The sequence below is a fragment of the Tympanuchus pallidicinctus genome, unplaced genomic scaffold (genome assembly GCF_026119805.1).
Source record: "Tympanuchus pallidicinctus isolate F22 unplaced genomic scaffold, pur_lepc_1.0 scaffold22, whole genome shotgun sequence".
In the NCBI taxonomy this organism is placed as follows: domain Eukaryota; kingdom Metazoa; phylum Chordata; class Aves; order Galliformes; family Phasianidae; genus Tympanuchus; species Tympanuchus pallidicinctus.
The window spans coordinates 23,540,461-23,554,065 of record NW_026294739.1 but is presented as its reverse complement, the minus strand read 5'-3'; the positions used below and the strand labels follow the sequence as shown (position 1 = coordinate 23,554,065).

General features: G+C 45.3%; 1 protein-coding gene across 32 annotated transcripts in view; it reads left to right on the top strand.

The window, feature by feature from the left end:
- Positions 1 to 13,605, top strand: part of LOC128082657 (transcription factor SPT20 homolog) — a 98,725-nt gene that overhangs the window by 38,519 nt on the left and 46,601 nt on the right. The window lies entirely within an intron of this gene.

Genomic DNA, 13,605 nt, shown 5'->3' with positions numbered 1-13,605 from the left:
GGGAGTAAATAGCTAGTCACATTTAAAGGAGGGAAAGATCTGACTTTACAGCTCTGACTTTACAGCAGTGGATGAATCTAAAGAACATTTCTGGCTCCGCAAAAATGATCGCGTTGGGCGCGAGGGTGGCTGAGAGCCGAGCAGGGGGATCTGCTCTGATGGCACTGCAGACAGCCAGACCCAGATGGGTGGTGTGTGCGTGTGACGTGGCTCATCAGAATACAGGCAAATTAAATCTCTGACATGTCTGCATTGAGGAAAAGGAAAATAACAATTCTTGGAATTCTAGTAACATAATGATAACAATTCTAAACAATGGTCTCTGAACCAAAGGTACCTGGAATGAAAAACCCAGATTTTGCTTCAGAGTAGCAAGGAATAAATGTCTCGTTTACATCTGGGGAAGGAAGGCTGTTTGTCACTTTAATAATAGACATTTCTCACCAGAAATCTGAAGCTTCCATTGAAGGGAGCACAATTGCCGTGCTGTTTGGACAGTGCGGGTTCTCGGGAAGCAGGAATGGGCTGTGCTGCAGCCCTGGGTCTGGAGCACGTGGTGAATGAGACAAAATCCATGTGCACTTCGGAGTGCTTCTGTGTATGAGTCGTGTATGAACCTACTTGCAAAGGCTCCATGGATTTGCATTTCTTATCAGAAGATCCTTGCCATTTTAATTTCCTGCCTCTCCATCACTCTGCCCTCCCTGGGAAGGGGGAGGTGTGTGCTTCTGAGGAACAGAACTCCGCTTTGTTTTTTTTCCCTAAGTCCACGCACATCTTCTCTCATTATTACTGCTGTTATCATCATTACTGCTCTGCTGTGGCGAAGAGCCGTAGGTGATTAAGGGTTGTGACTCTGATCATCAGTTCCTTCCTTTCACCTCAACCAGCCTCAGCCATTCTTATTTATGGAAGCCTTCATGGGACAGCTGAATGAGCCTGGTTTACAGGGCTCACTGGCAGAGTATGAAATGGCAGATTAGAAATCAATGCAGAGAGACCAAGTGCCTACTTCATCATTCAGGAAAAAGAAATACAGTATTTCTGGTCTAAGCCTTGCGCTCATTAAAATCACATCCTTTAAAAAACCTTTTAAATTAAAACAGTGATCAGTAGGACTGAGGAAAATGGTAAGCAGAGGGAATTTTGTGAGAGAGGACAAGCTGAAGCGGTGTGCAGATGAAATACAGTGTTCACTATGCTGCCCACTGGCTGTACTGGGCTCTGTGGGTGTATGAGGTGCTTGTGTTCTGTGGAAGTCTGTTGTCTAATGGACCGCAAGAAGGCGCCGTGGGCAGCTGGAGACACCTGAATGGGGGAAGCCAAGGCAGACTGCTGGCAGATGGGGCAGGTGGTGCTGCTTAATGGAGAGGAGGGGGGAGCTGAGGCACAGAGCACAGCAGCGGGTGGAGACTGTGGCCACAGCATCTGATGGTCAGCAGCATGAAACTGTCCTGACCCGGGGCCGTGGCTGGGCTCCTCACAGTCTGCGACTGAGATGGGCACAGATGAACTAGGCCCAGCGCTGGCTCTGGGTGGACAGAGGAGCTGTGTAGGACGCAGGCCTGGAGCTGCGTGGCACCCAAGCATGGCCCAGCACGGCATGCAGCCTGCCCCAATAGCAGCACTGCTGGTGGCACTGCCCGGACGGGCTGACTTCAGGACACTGCAGAACGAAGCCCCAGAGCTTCACTTTGGGGCTGGCAAATGCCCTCAGCAGGTGTCCAGCACCCCCAGCACAGTGGGATACGCAGCATAGGGATGCTGCTCCCTCTGACACATGGCCTGTGGTCCTGGGGAAGGGGAGATGCGGCCAGCAGAGCTCAGCACTGCTTCAGAGAGGGACCGACGGTCACGGTCACAGCATGGATGGCACATTTGGCAGGTGGGGGAGTTCCACTGCAGACCCCAAGAAATAGGGTGATTCCTGGGAAAGCTACAGGTGTGGAGGTCATTCAACCAATGTTTGAGATCTAAGACTGCAAAGTAAACCTACAGAACAAATGCCTTTTGGAGATAGTAAAGAGAAAGAACAAAAAAAATCCAGCAATTGTACGGATTTGGGAAAACTGTGCAGCTCTTTGAGTATGACACCCAATTTACAATCTGGATGGCAAGAAGACTTCTGGAAGTGAGAAGAGGCAAAGATGAATCACATTTGTAATATATGTATTAAGTTAATGACTGGACTTGCAGAGAACTGCACTTACAGAATGAAGCCTACAGGGAGATGCTTATATCCCCTGGAGATTATTTTACAATAATTTAGCAAGATGAGAGTAGGATATGATTATGACATTTCCGATGTCTGGCTTGCGGAAAAGGTAAGGGTGGTTCCCCTGTTTCTGCTTGTACATTGTTAGATTGTTATTTATGCTTCTAACTTTCCGTACAGCAGGAACATATCTGCTAGTGTTTTGAAATATACATTAAAGACTTGTAATCAAAGAAAGCTATTAATAATTAATTCTTCATCTTTCCTAACAGATTCTTCTTTCTTTAAGTTTGAAATGGCTATTCTTTCTGATAGGACCCCTCAAAGCTCTTGTGAACTAGGGCATTCAAACCAGTTTGTGTCTTCAGTGAGGTGGTTTCAGTCTACTTGGAGTTACCATGCCTCCATGTAACGAGATTTGCAGTTTGCCATTGACTGCAGTGAAGCCGATGCCAAAAGGTGTTCATCTTTTTGACAGAGCTCTCAGCAATCAAATTCACACCTGTGCAGCACAAGCTGGGATTGTCAGCAGCTGTCTGAAGCCTGGCATTACTTTTTGCCCATTGGCCACACCTGCTAGCTTTGATGAAGGTTTCACTGTAAAAATTGCTTGTAGAAAATATGTCTTCACTTGCTTGTTTCTGATCCAGAAATGGACACTGGATTTCCAGTGTAAACCTGTTAAGTCTTTCACCCTTACACTATCATCAAGATTTAATCCTCAAACCTTCAGATTCCAGTCCAGATTACTTCTATTTTTATTACATGAAGACATCCATTTTTTGGTATATGTAGGCCAGCTACTGAAAAAGATCATAACATTTTCCTCGTCGTTTCATGAACGTGAAAAACATAATCATGGCTTTCTTTATGTTCCTGAAGTATTGGCATATTGCAGTAACTGTTGGTCAAAGTGCAGAGGAAGCAGCTGAAAAGGCATGGAGAGTTAGGCCAGCGCATCGACCTTTCAGTTACCTTTGTTTTGTTGAGGTATAGTGGAAGACATGCTAAAAAATATCGGGGTTGCTGTTAACTGTCTGAAGTTAAAGAAGCGCCTAAATATGGAGAAATTCTCAACCAGTGAGAATCTGATTACATGCTTGCAGGTCCCATCTAGGACCAGTTGTGCTCCCTATTATTTTTCCTGGCAAAAATCTCGTTGACACCTGGGGTGCGGCACTGCGCTCCTTGCCTCTTCTGTTGTCCTGTCCTACAGCTGCCTCGCCTCGTTGTGGGCAGAACTGGCACTCAGCCTGGGCGTGTGGGCTTGTTCCTTGTCAGCCATCCAGCATGCGCAGGGAATAAGGCTGAGACCTGAGGAAACAGCTGAGACTTACCTGCAGGGACAGCAGTGCATGCAAACAGCTTGTCTTCATTTCTGAGCTTTGAGTATCTGTCTTCCCTGCTTTAATATTAATTCTGTTGGTATTTCTGTGGTTGGCTGTTTTTATTGGTGGATCTTAAGAAGAGGAATTGCTTTCTGCATTCTACCCTGGTCTGGAAGAGAGTGGCCATCAGTGAGAGCACGTACACCAAACGTGCAGCTGTGGGGAGCACAGAGACCAGGCGGCAGATCTTCATGGAGCTGCATGTTTTTAAAGCGCTCAGTGTTTTAAATACTATTTTGCAGCTCTCCCCCGTTTAGTGTCCCAGCTTCCTATGGAGGTTTGTGACACACGCAGCAGACAAGGTCTTTACACCCAGTTGGGACGTTCTATGCGATCTGCTTCCTATTAGAATATGAAAGAAGTGTATCTGTTTAAAGGCACCCTTCTCTCTATCTGCACAAACTGAAATTGCAGTTTATCCTTCTGCCCTGGCTGAACCCTGAGAGATTGCACCTGAATGTCAATTCCTTCTCTACCTGCTGATTTTCAGGACACGTCCACCTACTGCGATACTAAAGCTATTATGAAAAAGGAGCAGAAAAAGCTGCAAAGAATATGCACGTATTTTATAAAATAAAGAATTGGGAACAACAAAAAATAATGTTAACATTTATAATTTGCCAACTAAAGATGCTGACAGTAAATATAGGAGACACACGGGGTCAAACAGTGCCATGAATGCCCTGTGAAGTGCAGGGCTCCACCTCCAGCCATGGCAGCTGAGATGCTGCCCAGGGGGAGCCTGCAGGCACTGCAGCTGTGGGCAGCAGCTGCCCCTGTGGGGGTCACAGCCAGAAGGTTCTGGACGTTGGAAGGTGTATCTTTGGTGTTGCCTTGTACTTGCTGAGTCCCTGACACTTGTGCTCTACTGGCTAGCCACCTGTTCTGAGATTTTGATTATGTGTTTTTTCACTAATTCGTAACTTTTCTGCCTTTCCTTTGATGTATGTATTTTTAATGTAGCATATAGTCAGGTCCTCTAAGTATTTCTAGTAAGCGACTGAGAAATGCCCCAATGTTACTGACTTTCCTGGCTCTTCCTTTAACCCTCCCATGATAGTTCCAGGTCATAGAGGAAGCATATGACAGAGCTGTCAGTAGGAGCCAAAAGCCTTTTGACCTTCAGTGGACATACAAGACTTTTTGAAGGCAATGTGCTGCTTGCTTACTTACGAGGTACTGGAGGAAAATACTTTATTGCATGCCGTTAAAACCAGGCCAGACATAACTGTACTGTGTCTGCGTGTGTCTGCTTTCACCATTCGCAGCTATAAACCTATGCTCAACTTCACAAGCTGCCATCTGACTGGATGTAATTAAACACTTGCTACAGGAATTCAACACAAACTCTTGATGTACCTTATGCTGCTTTTCTGCTGCAGACAAAATACAGGGGATTACCACCTGACCCGCTCTTGTTCAGGAGCATCTGTTGACTATGAATCACAAAGGGTCGAACTCTTTAGGAATCCACCTCACCTCTTGAGAGCAAGTCATTTCAGCGTCCTTCTGCAAACAGAACTGATTATTTCTCAGGCGTGAATGAAACTGCGGGAGCCCTTTGCTAGATGGCAAGTGCTATTTTGGACCGGTCTTTCCTGGAGTTTTGTAATAATATAGCAACCTGATTTTCTGCATTTACTTATGAAAGTAAATGGAGGCTAGGAATCAACCTGGGAAAGCTTTTGGTGCTAATGCAGCATTGTTTCTAGAATGGTTACTTGTGTGATACTTCTAACAAGATGAATCAGCAGAAGCACAAAAGGCAGCATGCCAAAATGTTTCCTGTCTTCTGTTGGCTCTTATGTGCAAGTTTCATAATAGCAGTAGAGAAGGCTGATGTGACAACAGTTTTCAAATATGAAGAAGCTGCTGCCAAGGGGAAGGGAATAATCTCTTTTCTCTGTTTAAGAAGTTATGGCTTAAATTGCAGCTAGGTTAGATCAGTTGCCCTGAGCCTGGAGTTTGTAAAGCCTTGGGGATCTTTCGAAGGCTCTCTGGTCCATCTGGCTCTAAGTGTTAGCAGACAGGGGCTTTTAACCAGTCCAGAGTAATCGTTCATTTTGTGATATTTTTATACGTAGATTTTTGTTGTTATCTCCATGGAAAAGCTGAATGTATGCAGACAAGTTCCTGAGTAACCTGATCTGAGTAGGCTTGCTTTGAGGGGAAGGCTGAACTTGATGACCTCTGGAGGTCCCTTCCACCCTAAATTATCAGTGATTTTGTATTATGTGTTTTCTGAGAGCTCAGAGGTGTCATTTTGTAAGAGGGGAGAAACCAATTTTAGGCCTTCTTTGTACGATTTCCCCAGTGATGCTGGGATTGTGTGGCTCCTGGTGTGAGTCTGTGCAGTCCTACACAAGTTGCGCTGACTTCTAGTGACTGCTTGGATCTCCGTAAGCTGAGGCACGTTAATTGGGCTCATCTCTTCCTTTGTTCTGTGATGGGGCACAGTACCACAAGCCCAGCTTGACCTTGTAATAGGAATGCATATGAAAGAAATGAAGGCTGAAGACAAACCAGTGAAATGTGAGTGTCTTAAAGTTGAAAGAATTATCTGAGCCAAGAAAGGGCAGTTGAGGACCTGGAATACTTTTATACCAGGCACAGATACAATTCCAGCTCCAAAGAAAAGGCTTGAATGTGAGTGTTGCGGGAAGATATTTGCACTGTTTTCTAGGAATTTATTCTCTGGCAGCTTGGTGAGGAAGAGGAGGAAGAGTTATTTATTACACAGCCATCTGTAGTCCTTGACTGGAACCCCACATCTCCTGTTGCATCACCATTCCCTTTCTCTGTACCCACAAGGAAGAGGAAGCCACTGTCAGAACCAGGAGCAGCTGAAGCATTAAGCATTTCCCCCCACCTTACTTTGGTTTATCCTTGATGTTCCTTTGCTTTGTATCTCATGAGCACTTCAATGGCAAGGTGAAACCATAGCATACCAAACTACAGCATAAGTTTGAAACGATTTTATAAGGGACTGAAGCCATTGATTAACTGAGCTACCTTTTTTCTCCTGTCGGTCCTTTGTGTTCTTTTCTTTGGTTTAAAAGGGTGGAGGGGACAACGGGCTTTAACAGCAGCTTCTGAAATTGGCTTTCTTCTTTCTAGCAAGTACAGGTGATACATCTCCAGTGTCTCCTCAGAGCACGTTGATCATTTTCTATTTGGAAGCTTTTATATAATAACACTCTGTCACTGAAGACAAGCTCAGGGATGTTTATTGAGTCACCATCTGCCAGAATAGGGTCTCAGATGTTCTCCGTGGTAACAGGAGCACAGAGCCTGTCCCACTGCACATGAACCCCTCTGCTCCCCCAAACCCGTTGGGGTTCTCTTTCCAAATGTGACATCTGAAGCTCTGCTCAGAGTTTCTCAAAGACCCCAGCAAGGCAAAAATGTCTCAGACGATAGGAATACAGGGAAATGATGGGTTGGAATGAACTAGACTTAATTGTTATCTTTTCAACCAGATACAGAAAAGTTCCTCCGTGGGCAGTTATTAGCAGCCTCTCCACTGCTAAACGATCTTTCTAATGTTCTTGTTAAAATTAAAATAAATATCTATTGTTTTAAAATAGATGACCTCCCATGTTTAAAGAGAAGTTCCAACCCTGTCATCTTCCCTTCCTAGCCTTTAACTTGTGATCTTTCACCTCCTTCATCCTGGTACCAGTGCTGCACACACCAGCTACATCAATGATGTATCTGGGTGAGAACTGACATGTGGCAATGTCATGTGGGAGATGGCAGGAATGCCAGTGCTGGAGGAAGGCAGGACATCCCTCTTCCCATCCTCGGTTGTTATCCAGACAGATTAGATTAAAGCCACTGTAAAACCTCAGCCTGGCGTTTGGTGAAGAGGGCAGGATGTTCAGGATGCACTGCTTTGGGATGCAGGGGCTGCAGGGTGGACTCAAACTGTTCTCAGTGATCAAAGATTGCAGTGTTAAAACCAACAGGCGACGTGGCAGCCATACTTCACGTTAGCAAAGGAACTCTTACTTCCGTGTGCTCTGCTGGGAGGCAATGATTGCGTGGTACACGTGCCAAGTGCTTCAAGAGCATCCTGTAGCCATATATCTGGCAGGGCAGACAGAAGGAACGTGCTCAGCAGTAGCCTCACTCAAAGACTTCTGGAATGATGAATATTCCTTAAAGGAGTCCGTTAAAGTAAAATAAAGCCCTCTTGATGTACATAGGGAACGTATATAACAAAATATATGAAGCGTCTGTGTATGTTCTGCATTTGATACCCAAATCCATGAGAACAGGGGATAAGGTACTTTCCGAGCTGTAGAATGGGAGATGATGTGTTTTGAGACAATTTGTTGTCCACTGAAATATGTTCTTATTCTGAGCGATGTATGTCAGATACTGGACAGCAAAGCACGTGTTTTCATGGAGATGTGGCCCAGCTGGCCGCTGAGCCTTTGGTAATGCACTTCATGCTACTTGAGACTAGACAGTGCTTTTAATCCCAAAGACATTTGAGAAAGCTTCGCATTTCAGAGGTTGTCTGTTCTCTGACCATCATCCCACCTGCGACTCCACAGCCTTTGGGAGTTACATGGCCACAGCAAATAAGTGGAAGTAAGGAGCTTTCAACAGTGCTTGTTTTGCAATCAACTCAAAATCCACCAAAATGCCTGGGTGGAAGGAGAAGAGTTGGGAAAGGAAAAGATCTGGAGTTATGAGTGCTGACGGGCGCCTGGAGGCAGGGGTTAAACACAGCTGGAGGAGCAAAGAAATGCAGAGGGAATATGGAATAGAAAAGTGCATCGAAGCCTGGGTCAGCGAGTTATGTGGTGCGTTTTGGTGACACGGTGGAGTTGAGCTAGTTGGAGATGAGCCCTGCACTGTACTCTTCAGCAAAAGAGGTGAGGACGGAACAGGAACAGACCTCTGTATCCTACTAACAGACTTGTCTATGGAAAGGAGGCAAGCTCCTTGGTACGTGTAAGCCAAGTGTGTTCCATGGTTTTAGAATTGTGGGTAAGAAGAGCGATAGACAGTAGCTAAGATCACTGAGGTTAAGAAAACTCTGAGGGGTAAATGGTGTCACGGTAGGCTGGTATGGAGAGGTATGAGAGCTGGATTGCGAGAAAGGAGAACGTAGAATGGAGTTTTCCTTTACCAGCTCAGGTGTTGCTGTAGTTTGAGCACACGCTTACGGATTCTTGCCGTGCTCTGTAACTGGTGAAGATGGGGAAGATAGGAAGGGCCCCACCAGCACAGGACGGTGCTGGGGCAGGTGGAGCAGGCTGAGTCCTCCATCAGACTGGTGACGGTGCTCTCGCTCTGTGCTCTCCAGAGAGGGACTCGTTGCGAACGAGTCATCTGGAACTAATGGGTTTTGTGCCTTTGACTGGACTGTGCTTTTCTGTATACCTCCTTTGTCAGCCTAAATGTCTGCTGAGATCCAAACCATGCTGTAGTTATTTTCACACACAAAAGCAAAGGTTGCTCTTTAAACTAAAATTTTGTCTGATGTACCAAATACACTTGAATAATTACTGGTTTTTAACAGTAAAAAGATGTAACTTATGATTCAGAGGATTAAAATCTACAACCTTATCTAAAAACAGAAAGAACAGCTGGCAAAATGAAGTTTCTTTCAATAATGTAAACAGAATCTGTCCTCTCCAAGCCCAGTTGGTTCTCAGCCTGCGTACTCCTGTGTTAATTTAATATGGTTCTTCAGTGGGACTGCATTTGAGAGCAAGGAGGCAGCAGTTACATTCTGTCTCCTTTCTCTGTATGGATTCTCCCCTCGCTGTCTCGGCACACAGCACTTTGGCTTGCAGCCTTGAAGGATGATATTCAGCACAGTGATTGTCAGAGGAGTGGGATTTGTGGTGACTGAGATTCTTGAAGCAGGTCTAAATCCTGCTGGCTTGCAAAGAGAGTAAATTCTAAAGGGTCACAAATGCTGAGGCCACTTGGGAGCTTCAGCCATCTTACCAGACTTGCAACTGTGAGAACAGCTATAGGAATCAGCCTTGAAGAGACCAAAGGTGTCAGCTTGTCCTACATTAGAAATAATTTCTTGGACTGGGCCCAGAAAAATAAAAATAATCTGAAGAGACTTCAATTACGTCTCCACTTGTAATAAAGCAGCATTTTCCCCCAAATTAATATGACTGATGTCCGTGTGCTATTGAGAAATGAGGGATGTCCTCAAATTGTATGAAGTGCACACTTTGTCAGCTTCTTCTAAAAAAAAAATAAATAAGTGATAATAATAATGAAAAAGGCTTTCCAGGCTATAAACTATTTCTTCCTTTAAAAAGCCTTTATAAATGTGAGTTGTCCGCCATCACTCAGAACAGGCAAGCTGGTGCCTGAAGTATCTGCACCTTTTATGTCTGCGAGGGAAGGAAAGAGCTTTGTGCAGAGAGGAATTTCAGTCTGAATCACAGCCTGGAGTTTTGTTGGAAATGCAAGAGTAGATGCAGAGGAAAAACTGAAGAGGGAAGTGCCTTGAACTCCCAAATTCCTGCATTTCCTATTAATAGAACAGTGTTTAAAGTAATGTGAAAAATTAAATCTCTCTGAGGCATTGAATCACGTGTGTTCCCACGAGTGCTCAGCATGTGTCTGTTCCACATCTCTCGTCAGTCATTGTCCCTCCTGTGCTGGCTCCAGGCTTGCACTGCAGCAGGAACCTCGGTGCCTCTTGCAGCCTCTCAGCTTTGGGGATTGATAGCTGGCCTCATGAAACATTTGTGTTCTCCATACTTTATTAGTCACTGACAGACTCATTGTTTATAACATACTTCTCAGCAGCTGTTTGCGACTCATCGCCCTGCTTGCTTTATAGTCTATAAATATTTAATTCTTTAATAAACTGCTTATGTGTAATATCAAATGAATGATGCACTTCTTTCCTCTCTTCAGCAGTGCTACTATTTGCAAAACAATCTTTTTTTCTTTCTTTTTGAATATCAATATCTTTCATAAATTCTTGAATTTCCTTTTCTAAACAGCAGTTTCTTCAGGGTGCTCGGTACAGTGACAAGCAGAGCAATGGTTCCTGTGGTATTATAACAGCTGCCCCTTTCTGAAGTCTCCATGGGGACATTCACTTCACAGTGGTCGCAGATTTGCAATCAGGAGTAGATTGGGACAGCAGTAGTCCTGTTTCACAGCTGTGCATGTTAAAGAGCAGCAGCAGCCTGCACGGCCAGAACAGCCCTGCAGAAGCTGTGTGAGAGCATCCTTGGTAGTGTATGCAGAGCAGTGTGGGCATCTCGGAGTATCAATGCCTCTTGCTGCATCACCACTGTGCTTCACACATGTTGCTTATATGGTACAAGCTATGCTTTTCTCATCGGTAGTCTCCTTCCTGCTACATAATGAGAGAATCTATAGAAAGAGTGTCTGATGAGATCCGCTGCGCTGGGGTCAGGAAGCCGTTGGTACGGGTGGATGGGGTGGAGCTCCTGCTCAGGTCACTGTGGCTCATGGCAGCAGCTCAGTGCCTTGCAGCACACAGGTGCTGGGCTGCTCTCTGAGGTCTGACTGGCTGCCATACCAGTTTCATTTTGTCAGGATGGTAACGTGTCTCAGCAGGGCCTTCAAGAGTATTGTGTGGTTACAGACAGGATATTCATATCTAACCCGAAGTCAGGCTGATGGTCAGACTTTCCCTTGTGCCTTGAATTTTTGCACGTTTTCAACTGTGAGCACAGAGAGGCTGGATTTAGGATTCTTGCCTAGAGGTGGTACTGGTGTCATATTTTTAATCAGAGCTGGCAGACTTGCCTTGTGCTCAGATTCCCAGGTGGCTTTACAGAAGGGTGTTTTTTTGCGTGTGCTTTACAAACACATCTGTGGAGATGCAGGAAGGAACTTGATTCAGAGAACTAATAGATGAGATCACAGTTACGAATCTCCAAGCGGTATTGGGCAGCAGTCCCCCTTTGCTATGGGTCGCTGCATCCTCTGCCTGTTAAGTCCTTAGATGAGAGCCTTCCCCTTCTGTTCGAGGCTCTCGGTGCTCCGTTAGTGATAGAGTCTGCCTGAAGACCTGGTAGCTGTTTGTTCAGGACTCTGCAGCCTGCTTTGAACAGATACTCCTACCGTATCCTTGTCAGGTACTATTAAGAGACAGAGAAACCTCAGTCTGGCAGTTGGGGATCTGCTCAGCAGTGTTTCTAGATACTGGCAACATCGGTGTGTGCCTGCGGGATGGGGGGAGAGGATGGCTCCTCTGAGAACACAGAGTGGCAGGGCATGGGCGCTGCATCACTGCTGCTGTCCCTGGAGCAATGCACAGCAGCCTGCCACGAGCCAGCAGCAGCATCTGAACACCAACACGCGCTGCCGTGTTGTCACTCCACCCGCAAGGCTGTCATTGGGCTCCTCCTTTGTTACTGAAGCATGGCACTTAACGCATTCTCCCTCTGATTTCTCTTTTCCTGCCCCCCTCCCATCGTGTATGTCGCTGAAATTTCTGAATGGAAGCTGGAAAGGGTGTAGGCAGAGAGCTACTGGTCCTCAAGAGTCTCCAGGCAGCGAGCGTGCCTGGTGCCCCAGCTTAAGTATGAGTAATGATAAATAAGTAAATCACGCAGTGGGCTGCGCTATTCCCTAATGAGCCTGTTTGTCCCAAGCGCTGTGCAGAAAACACTCTTCTCCTTGGCAATAACCTTTCTGCGTATTAACATTATGCATGTATTCATGTGACTTCCTCTGCTTCACCACCACCTCCTTCAACTGATTTAAATAAAAATAATTTATGTGGACATTCCTTCAGTCAGGATTGCCCCCCCCAGAAATATATCGTTGATGCTGTGCACCCAAATGGGGTCGTTATGCTTTCGCATATCATTATAAAGAATTATAAAGAACAACAGCGACATCTGCATGTGCCACAGCGCTACAGAGATGGGCAAAAATAGAGAAAACAAACCCCGAATGAGCTCTGAGCTTGTCTGGCTCTGTCTTTCCTCGGTGCCTTAGCTACTACCATGGACGAAAGTAATTGTACAGTGTAATCACATCACGGCTCATCTGAATATTCATAACCGAGACAAAGACTTGGAAGAGAAGAAACATGGGGGAGGGAGGAGGAAAATTTAAATATAAAACAGCATTTCGTTTTGAAGCAAAGTTCCGCGTTCAGCTCAAGAGATCGTCTTGATATCGATACTGTCTGTCTGTCTGCCATTCAAGACCAGCGGGCAGCAGAAGCATCGTGTGTGCAGCCCCCCTCCATTGGGAAAGAAAATAAAGCAAAACAACAAACAGCGATAGAAATGCCCCCAGCAAAAATGATATTTGAAGAGTCGCCAACGGTGGCGAACCAGCTGCTGTTTTACCACGAAAGAAACAGTCTATTGAGGGAGCTTTATAAAGACCCCAATTAATATGTTGTGCATGTATAAGATCTACAAAGAGCCCACTGTGTTCCTCCCCCCGCAACCACCACCACCTCGTCCCAATTGGTGCCAGTGGAGAAGGATCTGAGCTACCAAATAATTGATTAATCTCTTCGGCGGTGACAACACTCCTCTCCAAAATAAAGAGAGAAGGAAAACAAACACAAGAAGCAACTGCTTGCTAATTAATGTGTAAATTACCGCTGGTTCCATCCTTCTTTTCGTCTTCTAAAAGAAACAGAAAAGCAAGAGAAAGAGAAATATAATTCCCATCTTAATGTATATGTTGTCTTCATTTCTTTTGTTTTACTCTGGTATCCTTCACTAGTATTAACCAAGAAGTGTGGTGTTTGTCGAAGCCGCAGCTGGCTCTGCCAGTCCGTTCCCCAAAGAGCTCCTATTTCCATTCCACTGGAGCTTGTATTCCTTTAAATGTCTAACGCAGCATCGTTTACCCCTTTCTAATACATCACTCTGCTGAAATTAGAAGAATCCAAGGTTATATCCAACTTCAAAGGTTTCCGAGTCACCATGATTTTAGGAAAAGCAGAAGACAGACCATGGAAAAAGTCCCTGCTTTTGAAGATAGGCATCACAGGGACCTTCCTCC